This window comes from Aquarana catesbeiana, linkage group LG11 (assembly GCF_042186555.1).
Source record: "Aquarana catesbeiana isolate 2022-GZ linkage group LG11, ASM4218655v1, whole genome shotgun sequence".
In the NCBI taxonomy this organism is placed as follows: Eukaryota; Metazoa; Chordata; class Amphibia; order Anura; family Ranidae; genus Aquarana; species Aquarana catesbeiana.
The window spans coordinates 181,797,029-181,817,829 of record NC_133334.1 but is presented as its reverse complement, the minus strand read 5'-3'; the positions used below and the strand labels follow the sequence as shown (position 1 = coordinate 181,817,829).

Sequence of the window (20,801 nt, the reverse complement as noted above, 5' to 3'; positions counted from 1 at the left end):
GCAACGTGGCTCCCAAACAAAATTGACGTCCTTTTTTCCCCACAAATAGAGCTTTCTTTTGGGGGTATTTGATCATCTCTGCGGTTTTTATTTTTTGCGCTATAAACAAAAAAATAGCGACAGTTTACTGTACAAAATAAGGTCAGTTGGCATGGACCATAGGGTGGGTACATGGATTGAAAACTGACTACAAGGGCAAATTCAGAGGGTGGTGATAAATGGGGAGTACTTGGAATGGTCAGGGGTGGGTAGTGGGGTCCCCCAGGGTTCTGTGCTGGGACCAATCCTATTTAAATTGTTCATAAATGACCTGGAGGATGGGGTAAACAGATCAATCTCTGTATTTGCGGACAATACTAAGCTAAGCAGGGCAATAACTTCTCCGCAGGATGTGGAAACCTTTCAAAAAGATCTGGACAAATTAATGGGGTGGGCAACTACATGGCAAATTAGGTTCAATGTAGAAAAATGTAAAATAATGCATTTGGGTGGCAAAAATATGAATGCAATCTATACACTGGGGGGAGAACCTCTGGGGGAATCTAGGATGGAAAAGGACCTGGGGGTCCTAGTAGATGATAGGCTCAGTAATGGCATGCAATGCCAAGCTGCTGCTAACAAAGCAAACAGAATATTGGCATGCTTTAAAAAGGGGATCAACTCCAGTGATAAAACGATAATTCTCCCGCTCTACAAGACTCTGGTCTGGCCACACCTAGAGTATGCTGTCCAGTTCTGTGCACCTGTCCTCAGGAAGTATGTACTGGAAATGGAGCGAGTACAAAGAAGGGCAACCAAGCTAATAAATGGTCTGGAGGATATTAGTTATGAGGAAAGGTTGTGAGCACTGAACTTATTCTCTCTGGAGAAAAGATGCTTGAGAGGGGATATGATTTCAATATACAAATACCATACTGGTGACCCCACAATAGGGATAAAACTTTTTCGCAGAAGGGAGTTTAACAAGACTCATGGCCACTCATTAAATTTAGAAGAAAAGAGGTTTAACCTTAAACTACGTACAGGGTTCTTTACTGTAAGAGCGGTAAGGATGTGGAATTCCCTTCCACAGGCGGTGGTCTCAGCGGGGGGCATTGATAGTTTCAAGAAACTATTAGATAAGCACCTGAACGACCGCAACATACAGGGATATACAATATAATACTGACATATAATCATACACATGGGTTGGACTTGATGGACTCGTGTCTTTTTTCAACCTCACCTACTATGTAACTATGACAATTTTGAAAAAAACGCTTTATTTTTTACTTTTTGCTATAATAAATATCCCAAAAAAAAAAATATATAATTTTTTTTTCCCCTCAGTTTAGGCAGATATGTATTCTTCTACATATTTTTGGTAAAAAAAAAAAAATCACAATAAGCGTTTATTGATTGGTTTGCGCAAAAGTTATAGTGTCTACAAAATAGGGGATAGTTTTTTGGCATTTTTATTTTTAATTTTTTTTTTACTAGTAATGGCGGTGATCTGTGATTTTTAATCAGGACTGCGACATTATGGCAGACACATCGGACATTTTTGACACATTTTTGGGACCATTGTCATTTATACAGCAATCAGTGCTATACAAATGCATTGATTCCTGTGTAAATGACTCTGGCACTGAAGGGGTTAACCACCAGGGGGCAGTGTAGAGGTTAAGTGTGTCCTAGGGAGTGATTCTAACTGTGGGGGGGCATAGCTATGTGTGACACGACACTGCTCACAGCTCCTGATTACAGGGAGCTGTGATCAGTGTCCTGTCACTAGGCAGAATGGGGAAATGCTTGTTTACATTAGCACACTCACGGATTTCGCAGCGGCGTGCACCACCAGCGCCGCGCGCCAGGCAAACCGCTTCTTAAAGGGTACGTTAATCTGCCTGTACGTTCCCTTCTGCAGACGTATATCGGCATGAGCCGGTCGGCAAGCGGTTAAATCACAATTAGTGTCTGTGTATAAATAGTCCATAAGTTTGTTAGCTCTCACGTGGATACACTAAGCAGGCTAGACACTGAGCCATGAGCAGGTAGAAAAGAACAGTCAAAAGACCTGCGTAACAAGATAATGAAACTTTATAAAGATGGAAAAGTATATAAAAAGATATCCAAAACCTTGAATGCCTCAATGGCTTTTTTGTGGCATTGGCGCAGTAAAGGCTTCCTTCTGGCAGCTCAACCATGCAGCTCTCTTTTGTTCAAGTATCGTTGAATTGTGCTCCTTAAAAACCACCACACTGTCTTTTTGGAGAGCAGTCCGTATTTCTCCTGCGGTTACCTGTGGGTTTTTCTTTGTATCCTGAGCAATTCTCCCGTCAGTTGTGGCTGCAAGCTTTCTTGGTCAACCTGACCTTGGCTTGGTATCAAAAGAGCCCCTAATTTTCCACTTCTCAATAAGTGATTAAACAGTACTGACTGGCATATTAAAGGCTTTGGAAATCTTTTTATATCCTTTTTCATCTTTGTAAAGTTTCATTACTTTGTTACACAGGTCTTTTGACTGTTCTTTTTTACCTCCTCATGGCTCAGTGTCTAGCCTGCTTAGTGCATCCATGTGAGAGCTAACAAACTCATTGACTATTTATACACAGACACTAATATACACAGACACATAATTTTGGCATGATCAATCAGATTTTCAATATAAATGCCAAAATTTCACAATTTCTGCCAGGGCAAACTTTTAAGCACGACTGTATTTGTTATCTATATTAGGAGGGTTAAAAGTAGATTTATTGTGAAGGTTAGAATTCACACCTCCATCAATAGTTAATTTCATATTTATGGGATTCGAGAGAAAGTACTTTTTGATATTTAAAGTCCTAACATACTTTTGTATATTGACATTCAGTATGTCTGAAGTTTAAGATTTCGTGTCGGGGCAAACTTTAGTCCTCTGTCTAAAACACGCATCTCATCATCATTAAGGCTGCTTTCACACCGAAAGTTGTTGTGGAAATTTTTATTAATGTATGTTGTCAGATGCTATAACACACTCATGCGAGGGTATTCGCACATACAGACACTGGTGGAAGACCATTGGATGCGGAAACCTTCCCATGGACATGGCAGATCTGTTTGCTCTTTTAAGGATGTTTGTTTATGCCTCACCAAGGGACTGGCCACTCCTTGGTGATCGCATTTAAACTCCTAAGTAAGCAGATCTGCATACTTGGGAACCATAGCATAAACATACAAAATTATGGCCCACTGGGCCATAATATAGTATGGCTCACATCATTGGTAACAGTGGGAATGTACACACAGTCGTGTTCGGAACCATGTGCTCGCTGCATGGTTTTGCATACGACCGTTTGCACATGTCACTACTGCATTTCTATTTGCATATATGCATGTGTGTCATTGTTTTTTTTTTGGATGAATACAAGTGTCTGATTCTGAAGCCAGCACCCTCTTTTGTTATCCATGTGTTTTGTATAAATAAAAGCAGCTTGGCTATTTTGTTCAGGATTATACTGAGCTCGAGGTGATAGCTGCATCTGTTTGTGTTACTTGGAGAGTTAAACGAGCGCGCTTTCCCGGCATTATATAAGAGGTCTGTATTTGTGCTTTTAAGTGCAAAGAAATGATATGCTTATAAGGAGAAGCCTAGAATTTCCCTGACAAAGTGCCGGCTGTTAACGGTAAAGCACCACTCGTTTTAGCGGTAATGCATTGCTCGTTTTAGCAGGGCTTTTGTGCCGCTTTTCGGTCACTAGCGGGGTGCTTTTAACCCCAAAGAAGGGCTTAAATCTTCCACTTTTCAGGCGCTTCAGAAGCGCGCTGCCCATTCATTGCAAAAGGCAGGGGCATTTTGGGAGTGCTGTATACAGCGTTTCCAGACCGCCCCAAAGATGCTGCTTGCAGGACTTTTTCTAATGTCCCTCAAGTGCTCTGCCCGGGTGTGCAAGCACCCATTGCAGAGAATGGGAGGCAGTTTTAAGGCGCTTTACAGGCACTATTTTTAGCGCTAAAAAGCTGCCTTAGTGGGATACCGCTTAGGTTATAAATCTCAGTTCCTAGTGGGGGTTTGGTCTTTTGTAATCACCTTCAGCTGATAAGGTGGAGGGCCCCTTCCTGGTCTACTCTGGGACCCCCAAAAATCCCCTCTTCATAAGAGGAGTGATTCTGCAGGGGTGAACATCTATTAAATGTGTGCACCTTTCCTCCTTGTGGATATTGTGATCTCCCTCTATTGGAATTATTAGCAGCAAGAGGTCTGGAGGGATAATGACGGGTATTATCCCAATTGTTGCCATACGGTAAAGGTTGACTAGAATGTTGGAACCCCCCCTCCATCCTCTTACTCTCCTATTTTTCCCTCTTCTATTGTTCCCTCTAAATGTTTGATATGTGTCCCTTGTTGAATGACCGGGATACATATAAATTATTAAATGAAGACCCCATGTTGAAATACAAAGATGAATTACACACCCTAAAGCCTCATGCACACTATCAGATTTTCTGCTGATTTTTGTCTTCAGATTTACCAAAACTATGTAGTGCAAGGGCCTGCCTGATTGCATACAAATTAAAACTCCTAAGGTTTGATCTCATATTATATGGTTTTGGTAAATCTGAAGGAAAAAATCAGCAGAAAATCTGATAGTGTGTATGGGGCTTAATAGAGGGGGGAAAAAACAAAGGTATCCTTAACAACAAGGAAGCAGCATATTTAGATCCTTTCTTCTGTAGGACCCCTATTATTTATTTTCTGCCAAAATTCACAAAGATAGTGTCAACCCTCTGGGTAGACCTATCGTGAATGGGATAGATTCGTTGACTGCCAGGTTGGGCCAGTACATCGATTCATTACTTCGACCGTTGGTTGGCAAAACCAATGCCTTTCTTAAGGACACGGAGCACATTATCCAAATCCTGGAATCCTTGAAGTGCTCTTCATCCAGTATCCTTATTACAGCGGATGTAAGTTCCTTTATACCATCATCGGCCAAGAAGATGCCATAGCATCGGTACAGTGGTCACACTCTCTTCCTCTGATCTATCTAGGAGACATAAGAAGTTTCTCCTGGAAAGTCTGCAACTCTGTTTATCCAGGAAGTATTTCTGGTATAGCAAACAGTTTTATTTACAGACCAGAGGGGTGGCTTCGGGGGCACGGTTCACTCCCTGTGTGGCCAATCTTTTTATGGCCAACTGGGAGGAGGACTTGGTTTTCAGGAATCGCCCCCCTGAACTTGTTTGCTACAGGAGGTTCACTGATAATCCCATTATGATCTGGGAAGGGGATATGCCTAGTTTAGAGTCATTTATGCAGAAATTGAATAATAATACTAAAAAGATTTCACTAACGTGGAATGTTAGTCTAGATCTGATGGCTTTTCTGGACCTGGAGATTATTAAGGATGGTGATAACTTAAGGATGTGCAATTATTTCAAACCTACCAATTCTAATGCTTTTATACCCCTTCAACAGAAGGGGTATGACAAAATGATTCTTGATGGAGAGATAGAAAGAGTAAAAATGATGGATCGACAGACGTTAGTGGCTAATAAAATAGGGATCAACAAATAGATACTAACAATTTTACATTAATTAATATTAGACTACAACCTTCAGTATAAAAAGTTTGAAAAAATTGTTCTTAAAAATTGGTCCATATTAAAACAGGACAAAAAACTGGGTCCTGTGCTACCCCCACGACCACAGTTCATATATAGAAAGGCCCCCTCTCTGTGTGATCGTCTAGCCCCAGGGATTGTTGATCCGCCTATACAGTTACAAAATAGGTTGTTTTCATGCCTGTGGTTGTTGTTACGGCTTGCAAGCATTCAAAGACTAATATCAAAAAGCGTAAAGAATTCAGAGCTCAGGCAACCAATAGACAGTATATCATCCAGGATCTCATTACATGTTCTACGGTTGGCATTGTTTACATGTTAGAGTGTGAATGTGGTCTACAGTATGTAGGTAGGACCTCTAGACCCCTGCATGTCTGCTTAGGCGAGCATTTAAATAGTATTAAAAAGTAATTAAAAACTCATAATGTAGGACATGCCTATGCTATGCTGGCGTAAAGAAATGTATAGTTAGAGCTCCACACTAGCTGCCTCAAAGGAAGAGCTTCTCACCCGCTCCTGCCCACGATCTCTATGTCAAAATGGGGTCCTAAACACGGGGATCACCGCGGAACACATCCTGCCAACAATCAGCAGTTTTTCACCCCGGAAACACCGAGAACTCGATCGGCCTCCCGGGACAAGATGGCGTCGGAACCCGCCACGAGGGACAGCGCGGCACCTCCCGCGGCTATATTTCAGGTAAGAAGCTTTTCTCCGCTTCCCTCCGCTACTGACAGAGCTCCCTCCCCTTTGAGCTCCAGTCTCTCTGGCATACCCATGCTATTGAAATGGGACTTGCCTGCCTGCCAGCCCTATTCAACCCAGTATGTCTACTGATTTCACTGATCCTGGTATTCTAACTGTCCTTTCCTCTCATGCTGTATTGCCTCCTGCAGAGCTGTCAGCTATCCTATTGTCTCTAGCCATGATACTAACACATATTGATAATATACGCATACCCTCTAATGCCATTCTGGCTAGCATCGTGGACTTGGCCACAACAGCACACTTTTAGAACTACTCTATGATGGGGGGAACAAAATGAGTTCCTCCTCGTGCTACACCAGTTTTTTCTTGACCACCATGGGGGACAAACCAATGGCCTATGGGTGAGAGGCTTTTATGCCCTGAAATTATCAAGTAGAAGAGGAGACTTTGACACTGTCTTAGTACAGCGTGAAAAAGAATGGATTTTCCATTTGGGGACCATGGTCCCAAAAGGGCTAAACAGTGAACTAAATCTACAAATCTTTGTAAACCCCTGATCGTATTGACCAATTGATGTGATCTTCCTTTGAGCCTTCATGATTGAATACTCTATAATATATTATATTGTAATGAATATTATACTCTTTATGCATATATGCACTTTCTATATGTATATAGCCGACTGGATTTAGAATCCATAAACATTACTAATTATGTTGAAATTTGTGTTGAAAAACGGTTGCAAACTGAAATTTACTTTTTGTCTGACTTGCCATGTAGTTGTACCCTATCTAAACTTTTATATGATGTGTTTCTAATCATCCACAAGATGGCGATAGATTATTGCCCCATGAATTGCCTCCGACCAGTCTGCGCAAGGGTTAACACAATTAACCCAAGGACTAGCTCCACCCCCATGCTCTATTTCCATTTTGGGACCACTAGAAAGGGTATAAAATACCACAATTATGGGGGGGCTCGTATCTACCCTGAAGAAGTTCACACCCTATGTGAATGAAACGCATCGGTGTGGTAGCCACAGGACACCCCCAGACATCGGCCACGCATTTATTTGGTACCCCCCCCCCCCCCCTCTCGGAACAGTGAGGACCACTGAAGGACTCTCTGAAAGGAACTCAGCACCTATCATATGTCTCCCTGCTTGGAGAAGTTCCATCTGTGATTCAAATTTGTCCAAGCTACCTGCACCCATGCCAGGGTCCCCCCTAGACTTGCCGGAACCTGAGCTGTGTCCACAGACTACAGACATTCTGTCAGAAACCATGAAATCAGACAGAGACAGAAGTACAGTTAAATCACACTTAATAAAAGTAAACTTTAAAATGTTAATAACAAAAGTAAATAGAACAAACGTAGTCAAAACATAGCCAAAGTTCGGTAACCAGAACTGATAGTCAGCCAAGCCAGAGAGTCAGGGATCAGTGTAGTGGAACAGCAAGCAGGATCTGGAGCCAGAAGGGATGTCAGCCAAGCAAGTCTTTAAACAGGAACGCAGGAGATAGTCTCTGTAATGTTGACCAAGGCGAAAGGCAGAGATCCTCTGGCGGGATACGGCACCAGGCTGAAGATCAATTGCGCAATCATGCGACCAATGTGGAGGCAAACTACCGGCTTGTCCTTTGTCAAAGACATAGCTAAAATCACGGTACTCCTCCGGCAGTGAGGAGAGTGAAGAGGTGCACAGGACCTTGGCTACCTTCTGGAAGCATGTCTTACTGCATTGTGGCGACCAGGTGAGAACCTCAGCATGGAGCCAATCAAAAGAGGGGTTGTGCCTCTGCAACCAAGGATAACCAATAACCAGCGTAAACTTAGGTGAGGAAATAACTTGGAATTGGATTATCTCATGGTGAAGAGCCCCTATGGCCATGGACAACGGAACAGTCTCATGAGTCACATGGGCAGGCTGTAGAGGTCTCCTGTCAAGAGCTTCAATGGCAAGTGGAGTGTCACGCAGCTGCAGCGGAATCGAGTGCTTCGATACAAAGGCAGCATCAATGAACAGGCCTGCAGCCCCAGAGTCGATTAGAGCCTGTATCTCGACGGATGACTCAGCCCAAGAAAGGGTGACCGAAACCAGGGGCTTATCCTTCTGGATAACTGGGGATGAAACAATGCCACCTAAGGTCTGTCCATGACAAGACCTCAAGGTTCGGGCGTTCCCTGGATGGGTAGGCCAAGACTTCAAAAAGTGACCTGCCTGGCCACAATAAAGGCACAATCTCTCTCTCCTCCTAAAGGTTCTCTCATCCGCAGAGAGACCAGTGAAACCCAAATGCATGGGTTCACTTTCACTGACTGACTCGGTACCAGGAGGCATGGGAAGTGAGGGAGGCACGGGTGGGACTGCAATGCTCGGAGAAAAATGTACAAGAGACTTCCACAACCGCTCCTTAAAAGTGAGTCTTTCTCTGAGTCTGGAGTCAATAAGGATGGCAAACGTGATCAACTTCTCCAGCTCAGTGGGTATATCTTGGGCTGCTATCTCATCCTTGATGGTATATGAGAGACCATGAAAAAAAGCAGCCACAAGGGCCTCATTGTTCCAAGCAACCTGTGCTGCCAGAGTACCGAATTCAATGGTGTAATCGGCAACAGTTCTCATACTCTGTTTGATGGACATGAGGAACTTGGCAGCAGAAGCGGAGTGTGCAGGAACATCAAATGCCCTTTTAAAGGAGGCCACAAACTCAGGGTAACTCAAGACAACAGGTGAAAGCAAAGATATAACAAAACCTACTTTGCTTCTGTCCATGGAAAACGCCTGGGGCAGTATCTCAAAGCATATCTCAACCTGGTTGAGAAACCCTCTGCATTGGACTGGATCGCCCCCAAATCGCTGGGGAAGCGGAGCGGAACAAGACATACCTCTTATAGAGGTAATACTCTAGGCAGGTGCCTGCATAGAGCCTGGAGCAGCAGCAGGAACAGCCTGCAACACAGGTTGTACCGGAACAGCCACAGTGGGATATTCCAGGTGAGCCGTGTGACTCAGGAGCGTTTGTAACGCCATGGCACACTGATCCATGAGGTGATCATGCTCATCCAATCTGGAAAAAATATTGCCAACAAGTGGATTGACTGTATCTTCTGAATTCATGGCCTTCGCCTACTGTCAGAAACCATGACATCAGACCGAGACAGAAGTAAAGTTAAATCACACTTGTTTAACTGCTTGCCGCCTGCCCACTGTCAAATGATGGCGGGGCGCTGCGGCTCTTGTTCTGGGACGCCGTAATATGATATGATCGCTGCCGCGCCGTGTTGCTAGGACATGTCGCAACCCCGATCTCTGTAAAGAGCCGCGTCCATGTGTCCAATCACAGCCGGTCACATGTAAACACAGAGATGCCGGTAATTGGCTCTCCTCGCCTCACACTGACAGAGTGTGTGGTGAGGAGAGCCCATCAGCGGCATCTCCACGCAGGAGGACATCTAGGAATGTAATCAGGGCATTGATCATCAGTGCCCTGATTACAATATAGCAATATAGTGTCGCAAATCAGTGCTCACCATTGCCCACCAATGCCAGCAATCAGTGCCCACCAGTGGCGTCAATCAGTGCCCACCACTGCCCACGAGTGCCACCAATCAGTGCCCATTAGCGATGCCAGTCAGTGCTGGCAATCAGTGCTGCCTCTCAGTGCTGGCCATCAATGTCCATCACTGCTGTCAATCAATGCCCATCAGTGCCACCCATCAGTACCGCCTATTTGTGCTGCCTATCAGTGCCACCAGTGCTGCCTATCAGTGCTGCCTATCAGTGCCCACCAGTGCCACCTATTAGTGCCCATCAGTGCCACCTAACAGTGCCCATCAGTGCCGCCTATCAGTGCTCATCAGTGCCACATATCAGTGCCACCTATTAGTGCCCATAAGCGTGGCATATTAGTGCCTCCTCATCAGTGCCCCCTAATCAGTGCCCATAAGTGCCGCCTCACCAGTGCCCATAAGTGCCACCTCATCAATGCCCACCAGTTCAGCCTATCAGTGTCCATCAGTGCCTTCTCATCAGCGCACATCAGTGAAGGCAAAAAATTACTTAGTTACAAAATTTACTGACAGAAAAAAAGTAAAAAACATTTTTTTTTCAAAATTTTTGGTATTTTTTTTTGTAAAACATAAAAAACCCAGCAGTGATTAAATACCAGAAAAAGCTCTACTTGTGTGAATAAAATGATAAAAAATTTGCTTGGGCACAGTGTAGCACGACCACGCAATTGTCATTCAAAGTGTGACAGCGCTGAAAGCTGAAAAATGGCTTGGGCAGGAAGGGGGTGTAAGTGCCCTGTAGGCAAGTGGTTAATCATAAAAGTAAATAGAACAAACGTAGTCAAAACATAGCCAAAGTTTGGTAACCGGAACAGATAGTCAGCCAAGCCAGAGAGTCAGGGATCAGTGCAGTGATTTATTAGCTTCATTGCACCTTATTGGACATCATTGGAATTTATATTTGGACTTTATTATTTCACTGCTGTGATTTTTCTATATCGTTTTATTTTTATATATATTTTTTTCCTTATCACATGGGTTGTGTTTGGTGTTTTTATCCTGTCATTTACGTGGATCCCTTAGGGATCTATTTATATTATAATACACTTGTTTGCAGCGCGGTTCATATTTAACCATCAGTGTAGTGGAACAGCAAGCAGGATCTGGAGCCAGAAGGGATGTCAGCCAAGAAAGTCTTTAAACAGGAACGCAGAGAGATAGTCTCTGTGATGTTGACCAAGACGAAGGTAGAGATCCTTTGGGCTGGATGGCTTTAGTAGGCAGGTCTGACCAGCAGGATATCATCAACAGGTGAGTAGCTGTGGAGAGATAGCAGCTGACAATTAGCCGACAGTTGAGCGGCCAGCTCAGAGAAGGAAGGACTGAGCCCAGCCCTGACACATTCCAAAGGTAGCCTCGCACTCTCCAAGGCTCCCACTACAGAGGAGGCAAGTAGGAAGTTGAGCCAAATCCGCGGACCATGGACATTCCATTGGTAGCCTTGCACTCTATGAGGCTGCCATAGTACTGTGAGAAGCTTTTATGCCATACGCACACAGTGCGGCTTATCACGGCCACACAGGATTCCTCCAGCTTGCAGAGTCACCCTATCTACCATTCCGGTATATAACTGCATTTTCCCTGGATACTGTATAATCCCATCTCCCAACAGGGCAGACCTCTCCTGGATCAACTTACTGTGAGTAATTCACATCACCCTAAATTGGGAGAACTGTCATATAATGAGCTATTGATATATAGACTATGGAACAGATGGCTGAATACCTATTAGTTTCTGAACTCTGACCTGCTGGTCCATATATATTTCCATCACATACTGTCTAAATATCAACCTGGGATTCTTCTTCAGTTCCATCGATCTCCTAGGGGGCTTCACTTTAGGGGACTGGTCATAATGTTAACCCTCTTGACCGCGTGGTTGATCTCTGAAAATTAGCTAATGGGGGTTTGCAGTGCTTTGTTTAAACCAAATACTTGGCTAACACTACTGCATGATACCTGTCCTTGCTCCCCTCCCTGATCCCATACATGCATGTCTTGCGATAACTGTTAAAGTTGTTATGAACCAGGGTACCATTTACCACTGTAATATCTTCTTTTTCCTGAGTTAAAAAAGTCTGCAGGGTATTTGCACAAGCCAATCACTGGCTGATACCTCTGAAGGGCACCTCGTGTTGCTCTTCCCCTTGATGCTACCAATATATGCCTCCCCTAGGTGTCTCAAATCACTATGACACCTGAGGCACTATATGTATACATTGTGTGACCTTTGTTTGGTGAGTGTGCACACCTGTGGCTACTTTGTTTTTAATGCTTTAAATTTATATCTGCCCATTATCCTTGTGTATATTGTTGTATTCTATGTTTAATCATTAAAGAAATTTCATCATTAGGTGAAGACCGCTGTCTGCCCGATCCTCTGTCCCAATCTGAACTTTATGGGTCTCTTCAATTTTGTTTTCCTATATACCTGTTTGAGTTCAGGGTAAAAGACGCCACCCACATTGGGTTAGTCGGTATCCCTTAATTTGTCTTGAATGTTGGTATCATTCAACACATTGGTCCTTTGATTTGATCTGAAGCTTTTCTTTCTACAGGGATATGGAAACTATTGTGACCAAGATGGTATCAGATGGTATCATCTTTGTGTCAGGACATTACTAAAATATCTCAAAACGTACAAAAACTTGAAAGCACTTAATATTCTCTCTACTGATAGAGATGCAATGATACAAATGCTAGACTCTGTGGAAGGTCTGCTCAAGCAACAACAGGCTGCTATGACCCATCTTCGCTTACAGCATGATGATTTGGAAAATTGCCACAGACAAAATAACATTAAGCTGCATGGGCATCCCAAAGGCTACTAGTGAGGCAGACTTATGTGACACTGTTATTGGCATCCTATCGAGCTGGATAGGGTACACAGAGTCAATGTCCCTGGCAGTGGAGCCCAGAGATGTCTTATGCAGGGTGCATTTTTTTCCTTATAAAAGTGGAGATCATGCGGCGCGCCTGGAATAGGGGCCCAATTTAATTTGACGGTTCTACCATTCACCTCCTTCCAGGTCTATCTCGCAGAACCCTTTACATGAGAAGTCAAATGAAGCCTCTGCTAAAAAAGAGTTTAGGAACTGTGGTGGCACATATGTGTGGAACTTTTTTTCAAATATCAAGCTGGGCTGTAAACTAAAAAAGGGACAAATATAATACTGTGACTTTATACGAATAAAAAAGTGAAATAAGTATATGGTCAAATAGTAAATGATGGTTGGGTTGGTATTTTGAGACAAGATTGAGCTACATACTCCTGCAAAGGTGCTGGGATCTTGACCATGTGCAATCAAAGGCCCGAGCTGGGTATCAAGCCACAGGCGCATTCGATCTCCTATAACTAAGAGATCCATAGGAGCCGGTAAACGGCAGTTTATATGGAGATGGAAGGCAGACCCTTTTCTCTTATCACCATTCTTGGGTGTTGTGTGTGATATTTGCACGGAGGAGACCAACTATCAATTTGAATGGACTATTAATCATTTACTATTTGACCAGTTCTACTTGTTTCACTTTTTTATCCGTATTAGGTCACAGTATTATATTTGTCACTTTTTTAGTTTACAGTGCGGCTTGATATTTGAAAATTTTTTATTGATGTGGGTATCTTGCAGCAAAGTCGTAGCCGTTTACATCTATTATTTTTGTTTTCAATCACTCATTTGGTGTCACTATTTTTGAGGATAGCGCAGTAATTATAAACCATACCTATATGTGTGGAACTATCCTTTTGGCCTCACTATTCTCCTACGCAATGACAGTAACTTCTTCAATGACCATAGGCAACTCCCGGATGTTTTTCGCTTCCTTGACACCGAACCCATTGACTCACCTGATTGGTTAGCGCTGGATGTCCCCAATGGTCCTTTGTTCCCGCAACGCAGATGTAACAGGTCTTCTACCAGAAACAACTCCAGATCGCAGCCTACTGGCCCACTTTCTAGAGAACTATAAATTGAACTGTACTGCAACGAGCCTGTTCCTGCAATGCTGCCTTGTTGATTTAATCAACAGCGAGTGGCTAACACCTCACCTCCTTAACAGAATGCCTTGCCGCCTTGTCATGCTGTACTTTTTGGAAAAAGAGCATGCCTCTGCAATTGGATCAGCAGTCTAGTGAAACACACAATAATACAGCGGCTTGTCCCTGTTACGTACCTTGGGTGTGAGCCTGACGTGCGGAGGGAGACCTCCCGTACCAAGAGGAAAAGGATATAAAGCGCTGTGTAAATTAAAGGTAAAGATGACAGCCAACATAGCTATAGACAAAAAGCAATATGTGTGCGTGTAAAAAGTGTAGCGCTATAAAACCATGTGAATAATTTGTTAAATATAACCATTAAAGTGATATTAAATATTGTATTTGTATGGCTGGCTGGCTTGAAGGGTACGCCTGGCTGGGCAGGTACAATGAATCCTAGGAACGAACCTACAGCTTAACACGACCGATGTCAGACATTCACTTAAGAGTAATAATCCAGTGGGAGCCAGAGACTCAATGTTCATAGACCATGCGGAAAATAAATTGAGAAACTCGCATAGTGTAATAACATTTGGCAAGGGGTTTATTAAAATAAGAGTGTAAACTCACATGTTAAAAAGTCATCACAAGCTTCATATGGTACAAAAACAGGAGCGGTGAATGAAAGTGGATCCACCGCAGATGACGGCTTTTTATATATATATATATTTCAGATATAGTATATATTTGTATTTCTAGCATATTGAGATACCTTTTGCACTGTTGATATTTGATGTTACAAATACAATATTTAATATCACTTTAATATCACTTTAATGGTTATATTTAACAAATTATTCACATGGTTTTATAGCGCTACACTTTTTACACTCAGACCTCCCGTACCACCCCAGCTCGGAGACCACTGGAGTGGGGACAGTGGTGGTAAGAGCACGGTGAGGTAAGAGTGCCTGTTTGGTCCTCACTGCTTGGAGTTGTGTAGCCAAGTGGAAGCTGGAACAGTGGATGCAGGTCAGCAGGTGTAGGTTTGCAGAGCAGCGGATGCAGGTCAGCAAGTGCAGGTTTGTAGAGCAGCGAATGCAGGTCAGCAGGTGCAGGTTTGCAGAGCAGCCGATGCAGGTCAGCAAGTGCAGGTTTGCAGAGCAGCCGATGCAGGTCAGCAAGTGCAGGTTTGCAGAGCAGCCGATGCAGGTCAGCAGAGAGAAGCAGAGGCAGACTAGCCGGGTCATACACATCAGGGTAAACAGCATAAACGACAGGCAGAGAATAGTCAGAGTCCAGGCTGGGTCTTGGCAACAGGCAATCAGGCAGGTAACTAAGCAGGGTCAAACAAGTTGAGGTCAGGATTCGAGACAGAAGCAAAGTCAGGAAGCCGGGTCAAACACAGGAACAGGATACTGGCACAGAATCAGGAACACAGGGAACAGAAGCAGATAAAACTGCAAGGAGCAACATTCCTGGAGCGTCTTTTATAGGCCGTTGGGCGCCAAAGCACATATAATGCACGCGCACATTCATGCGCAAAGTCCGTGGTTCACACGTGCGCATAGGTGCACACCTTCTGGAGCGGGCAGTACACCCCTGACTGTCTCTATGGATGAAAGGTTTTTGTTATAACTGTGTGATCTCTTTCAATTTGCATGCTGTGCCATTGAACAGACCCATAGCTGCATAATGATGCAGATACTGTTACAAAGCTTTGCCTTCCTCCAGTAAACCTTCAAGACCCCATGCTGACAGAAACTGTGATCAGGGACGCTTTGACAGACTACACTCAGCAGTTAATACAGTGTTGTCAGGCATAGCCATTGTCCAGGATCGCTTTACTCCCATTACCGGTTCAAAACTTTGGATACCACTGTTGCAACATGAGAGGGCTCTGTTACATATACAGAAACTCATCAATATTCTGTGCTGGTTATACTTTCACTTTATAGTTTTATTTGCTTTACTGTTGATTAATGCTAAGAACCTTAGCCTTGGGTATTGTTCAACACTTCTCTATATATTTGTGTTTCTTCATATGACTATAGGGTCTGCTGTATGACGTGTTGCAGGCTCTGACAACTCAGAAACATCTTTGTTGATTTGGATTCCAAGAGGACCCCTGGGGAGGACCTCCAAATTTTCCCACTTTTACTCTGAATATAGCTGGTTCTTGTCCTCTTACACTTGTACTGTTTGTTAAACTCTTTGACAGGTAAATCCCTTTATAGAGCATATTGTCTATATGGATCTGTGGATTTTTTTCTCTCTCCTGCCAGGATACTCGTCTTGTGAATCCGATTAGTTATGTGATATGACTAGGATGTGTTTACTTATTGTGCATGTTTCTTTAAATGCATAGGGGATTTATATGACTTATCCACCCTAAAAGTGGTGAGTCCTCTTCCTTTATTATGTAATATTACTTGTTTTATGGCAGCGTGGGGCGTTGCTTCGAATTCTGCTGCTAGATTACTTTCCCTCCCCACATAGAACTCAGTGTTTCTGCCTGTTTTGACCCTTCAGGACAGGGGAGAGACCTACTGGCCTGTACAGCCATCCCTGATCAGGGTACTTAAGTGGTGCTAGACTCTATACAAGGATGTGGGGTTTTTTGCTTCCCTCTTTCTTTTTTTTTGTGTTTGTATCCCCCCTCTTTCTCCTCTCTTTCATCCCTCTACCATGGGGAACCCTCGGACTGCTGCTACCCTCCGTTTGTGCTCATGCAATGACCGAGGCTTGATTGAACCAACCAAAAGTTCACAAATACTATACAACTTTCACAAATCCAAGGCCAATGTAATTTTCTTTCAAGGGACCCATTTTTGCTCTAATCATATTCCCTTGTTGCAAAATAACTATTACCCGACCTGGCTACATAGCACCTATTCCCAATCAAAATCTAGAGGGGTGGCGATTGCCCTCCACAAATCAGTAAATTATACTCTTCTTGATTCATGCTGGGACCCTGATGGGAGGTATTTGTTTTTAAAAATCTCTCTCAATGGCAAAACGTACACCCTGGCTAATGTATATATCCCTAACCAGGACCAAATAGCTCATGCTATTCGATACCTCCATCAGTTAATGGAATTTTCTGAAGGGGTGATCCTTGTCACTGGAGATTTTAATAGTGTTTTGAACCCTACTTAGATACTTCATCTGGTTGAAGCTCTATTTCTTACACCCAAATTAAAAGACTAAAGAAATTTCTAATTTAGCATAACCTGCTGGATAATTGGTGAATCCAGGGGGCGCATGCGCGGCATGGAGCGGAGCGGTCGCATCTGAGGAGAGCTCCGGCACACAGGGCTCTCTGCCACTGATTTAGGGGCATAAAACTGCCGCAATCAACCTTAAAAAGACTCACCCCTATTCACAAGAAGCTGTGCATGCCTAATTCAGCTAGAAGAAGACGTGGTGGCAGCCAAAAGTCACTCACACACTATCTACTGAGATCCCAGGAGAGGAGCGCATGGAGAAAAATGGCGCCGGCTCTCAGTCCACCACATCTGCCTCCCCTTCTCCTACCAGTGAACTACAGCAACAGGATACATCCTCATCAAAAAGCTGTGAGTACACTCCTTTATCAAAAACGGACCTGGACATTCATTTAGATACTCTTTACACTAAACTATTCACTAAGTTCCAATCAGAAATACAAAAATCAACATGTACCCTATCTCAAGAGATTGTAGCCATAGGCACACGTACAGACTTGTTAGAAAACAAGCATGATGAACTAGCCATCGCATTCCATGATCTTTCTAGGGAGCATGAATCCCTTTCTTCTGCATTTACAAGCTCATGTGGAAGATTTGGACAATAGAAATAATCTTAAAATAAGAGGAGCCCCAGAATCAATCACTGATTTAATTGCTTATTCCTCAAAATTGTTCCAATCTCTATTGCCAGATCAAGACCCACGTTCTTTCATATGTGATCGTATTCATTGGGCACTAAGAGCTAACCCCCCCAGATAAACCGCCCAGAGACATATTATGTATGAAAGACATTTTAGTCAAAGAAGAAATAATGTGAGCCGCACGTGGCATCAGAAACATCACATTAGACGGAAAGTAATTGCAGATCTATCCAGATATCTCCCAAGCAACATTGGACAGACACAGAAAAATTAGAGAAATCACATCTGTACTCTCCACAGCAAGAATTCGATACAGATGGGGACTCCCATTCAAATTAATTATCCCACACAATGGTTCAACATACATCGCCACTACTATCCCAGAAGTACAGGAGATCCTTACGAAATTGGGCCTTCTTGACCCCAGCAATCTCCCACATATTCCATCTACACCACGTCCAGCTCCTATTTGGAACACCCCTGCTTCAAGAGGTGACAGACGCAGACCAAGACATGATCCCGGCCAATGGAACTGAAGAAATGTAATTATTTTTTCTCTCCCTGTGAAAAATAACCAAACCATTTTTAATTGTTTATTTCTCCTTTTTTTTATTTTTTATTTTTTTTGGAGAATGAGAAAACAAGAGAGGAAAGAAAAGGAAAAAAAAAAGGGAAAAAAAGGAAAACGTTTTCTTCTTATGCATATTATATATGTAAAAATCATTTTTTTTCCGCTCTATATTATATATATATAATTTTTTTTCCCTTTTTATTGATGTTACTTTTACTCCAGTTTACAACTTTAAGTCCACTAGCCAGGACTCATCTAAGTAGCTTCAAGTTTATAATATAGTTCAGAATTCACCTAACTATATAAAAACTGTTTTTCTAACCCTTTTGTACTAACTATAGGCATACCCCACTTTTAAGTACACAATGAAGTTTATTTACTAAAGCTGAAAAGTGCATAATCAGGCTCACTTCTGCATAGAAACCAATGAGCTTCCAGGTTTTATTAGCAAAGCTTAATTAAACAAGCCGAGGTTAGAAGCTATGCAGAAGTGAGCTTGATTTTGCACTTTCCAGCTTTAGTAAATAAACCTCATTGCATACTTAAAAGGGGGCTATGCCTGTATATATATATATACACACACACACACACATACATACATACATACACACATATACATATTGGTATTTTTCTTACAGCCAGATGGACTAAACTAACCCAGAAGATTAGGATATACTGACATCTAGTGCTCTAAAATGGTACTACATACCAAGACACCTTTATTTTCTTGTCACAATACATTAATAGTCTCAGAACAATATTTTTTATGTAGCTGTCTATAACCCAACACCGCCATTTTCTGTTCTATTAAGGTCATGAAGACTTAATTGAAAATACTTAAAGGCTATTTTTGCTTCTAACCTTTTCAAACAGCTACCTTTCATAAACTATATACATTTATAGCCACCTCATATACAATAGTGGACTCTGCCTCAATATGTTTTTTTTTTATGATCACTACTTTTCTCCCTCCCCACTTTTTTTTATTTTTTATTATTTTATTATTTCTCTAAACGTAACCAATGCTTCTAGAAATTCAAGTTTTTTTGGTTGTATCATTCATATACTCTGAATCTGAACAGGGAAGGAACCTTGGTGAGGCCCATAATGTTCACCCTCTAAATTTGCTTGGATCTAGATAACAACATAAGTTGTTTAAATCGTATTAGATAGCAGATACTTAACTCAATCATAACTGATCTCAACATGGGTGAAGGTGGTTGACACTGCTAAATGTCTGGTCCCGCATCTTGTTCTACTAGTTTTTCAAAGTTACATGTTCAGAATCATTTACAGATTCTTTAAAGTTATAAATATTGTTTAGTGTCGCACAGATATTCAAACTAATAATAATAATTGTGGCTTTCCGCCCCATGCAAACATGATTTACCCCCACCAGAGAGTCTTACTCGATTCATATTTTGTTTTTGTTGTTAATTAATTTTATGTTTATACACTCTGTTCATTGTTCTCTTAAACTGAGTCTCAGACCTTTAGGTCTCATTATTTCTCACTGTCGGTTGGAAAAAAATTTTTTTTCCAACCCCATACAGATTTTCTATCACAGATATGTGTTAAACATAACTAAAAATAAACCAAATACAATTACTATAAATAACACATTTTTTTTTTGGTACAACCCTTTCGCTATGCCAAAAGTTGCACAGAATATTAACTAAAGTGGGTCTTTTTATATCCTTGTAACCTTTCCTATTCTTGGAATAATAAGACATTTACACACCTACTGCCATACAATTTATCACTTATTTTCACTTCCTGCTGATCCCCAAAATTTGATATCAACACAATGACTATCACTATACTGTCACACAATGTCCAAGGATTTACTTCCCCATACAAAAGGAAAAAAGCCTTTTTACAACACAAAAAATTAAATCCCAAAATATTAATGCTACAAGAAATACACTTCATGAAAGACAACCACCCTACTTTTTTTCATAAAGCTTTTAACCAGGCATTTTATACCTCAACCTCGTCTAAAACTAAAGGAGTAGCAATTTTCTTCCATCATTCTTTTCCATTAGTGGTTCAGCAGGTTTACAAGGATGAAGACAGTAGGTTTATCATAATCAAAAGTAGAGAAATAACAATTGCTAATATATACGGACCAAATGATGCACAAACCACTTTCTTCACACAATTCTTTAACACACTCCAACAATATCACTCACCACATATTATTTTGGGTGGAGATTTTAACTCAGCATATCAAACTAACCTTGATCGTGGTAAACAAAACCAAAATTCAAAAACTTTTTCAAAAACAACTATAACACATTTGAATGACCTACAACTGATTGACTCCTGGAGAGCGCTAAATGTGGGTGCAAGAGAATATACTTTTTATTCCCACCCACATGATTCATACTCACGTATAGATTACATACTTTGCTTCCCAATAATTCTAGCCAGCTCCTATGATGCCTCAATACACCCATGTTCCTGGTCAGACCAGAATATCATCACTCTTAGCACTCAATTTATAGGCCTTACCC

General features: G+C 42.1%; 1 protein-coding gene across 28 annotated transcripts in view; it reads right to left on the bottom strand.

The window, feature by feature from the left end:
- NRXN2 (neurexin 2) overlaps positions 1-20,801 on the bottom strand; it is a 3,426,600-nt gene that overhangs the window by 1,134,986 nt on the left and 2,270,813 nt on the right. The gene's annotated exons all lie outside the window — the stretch shown is intronic.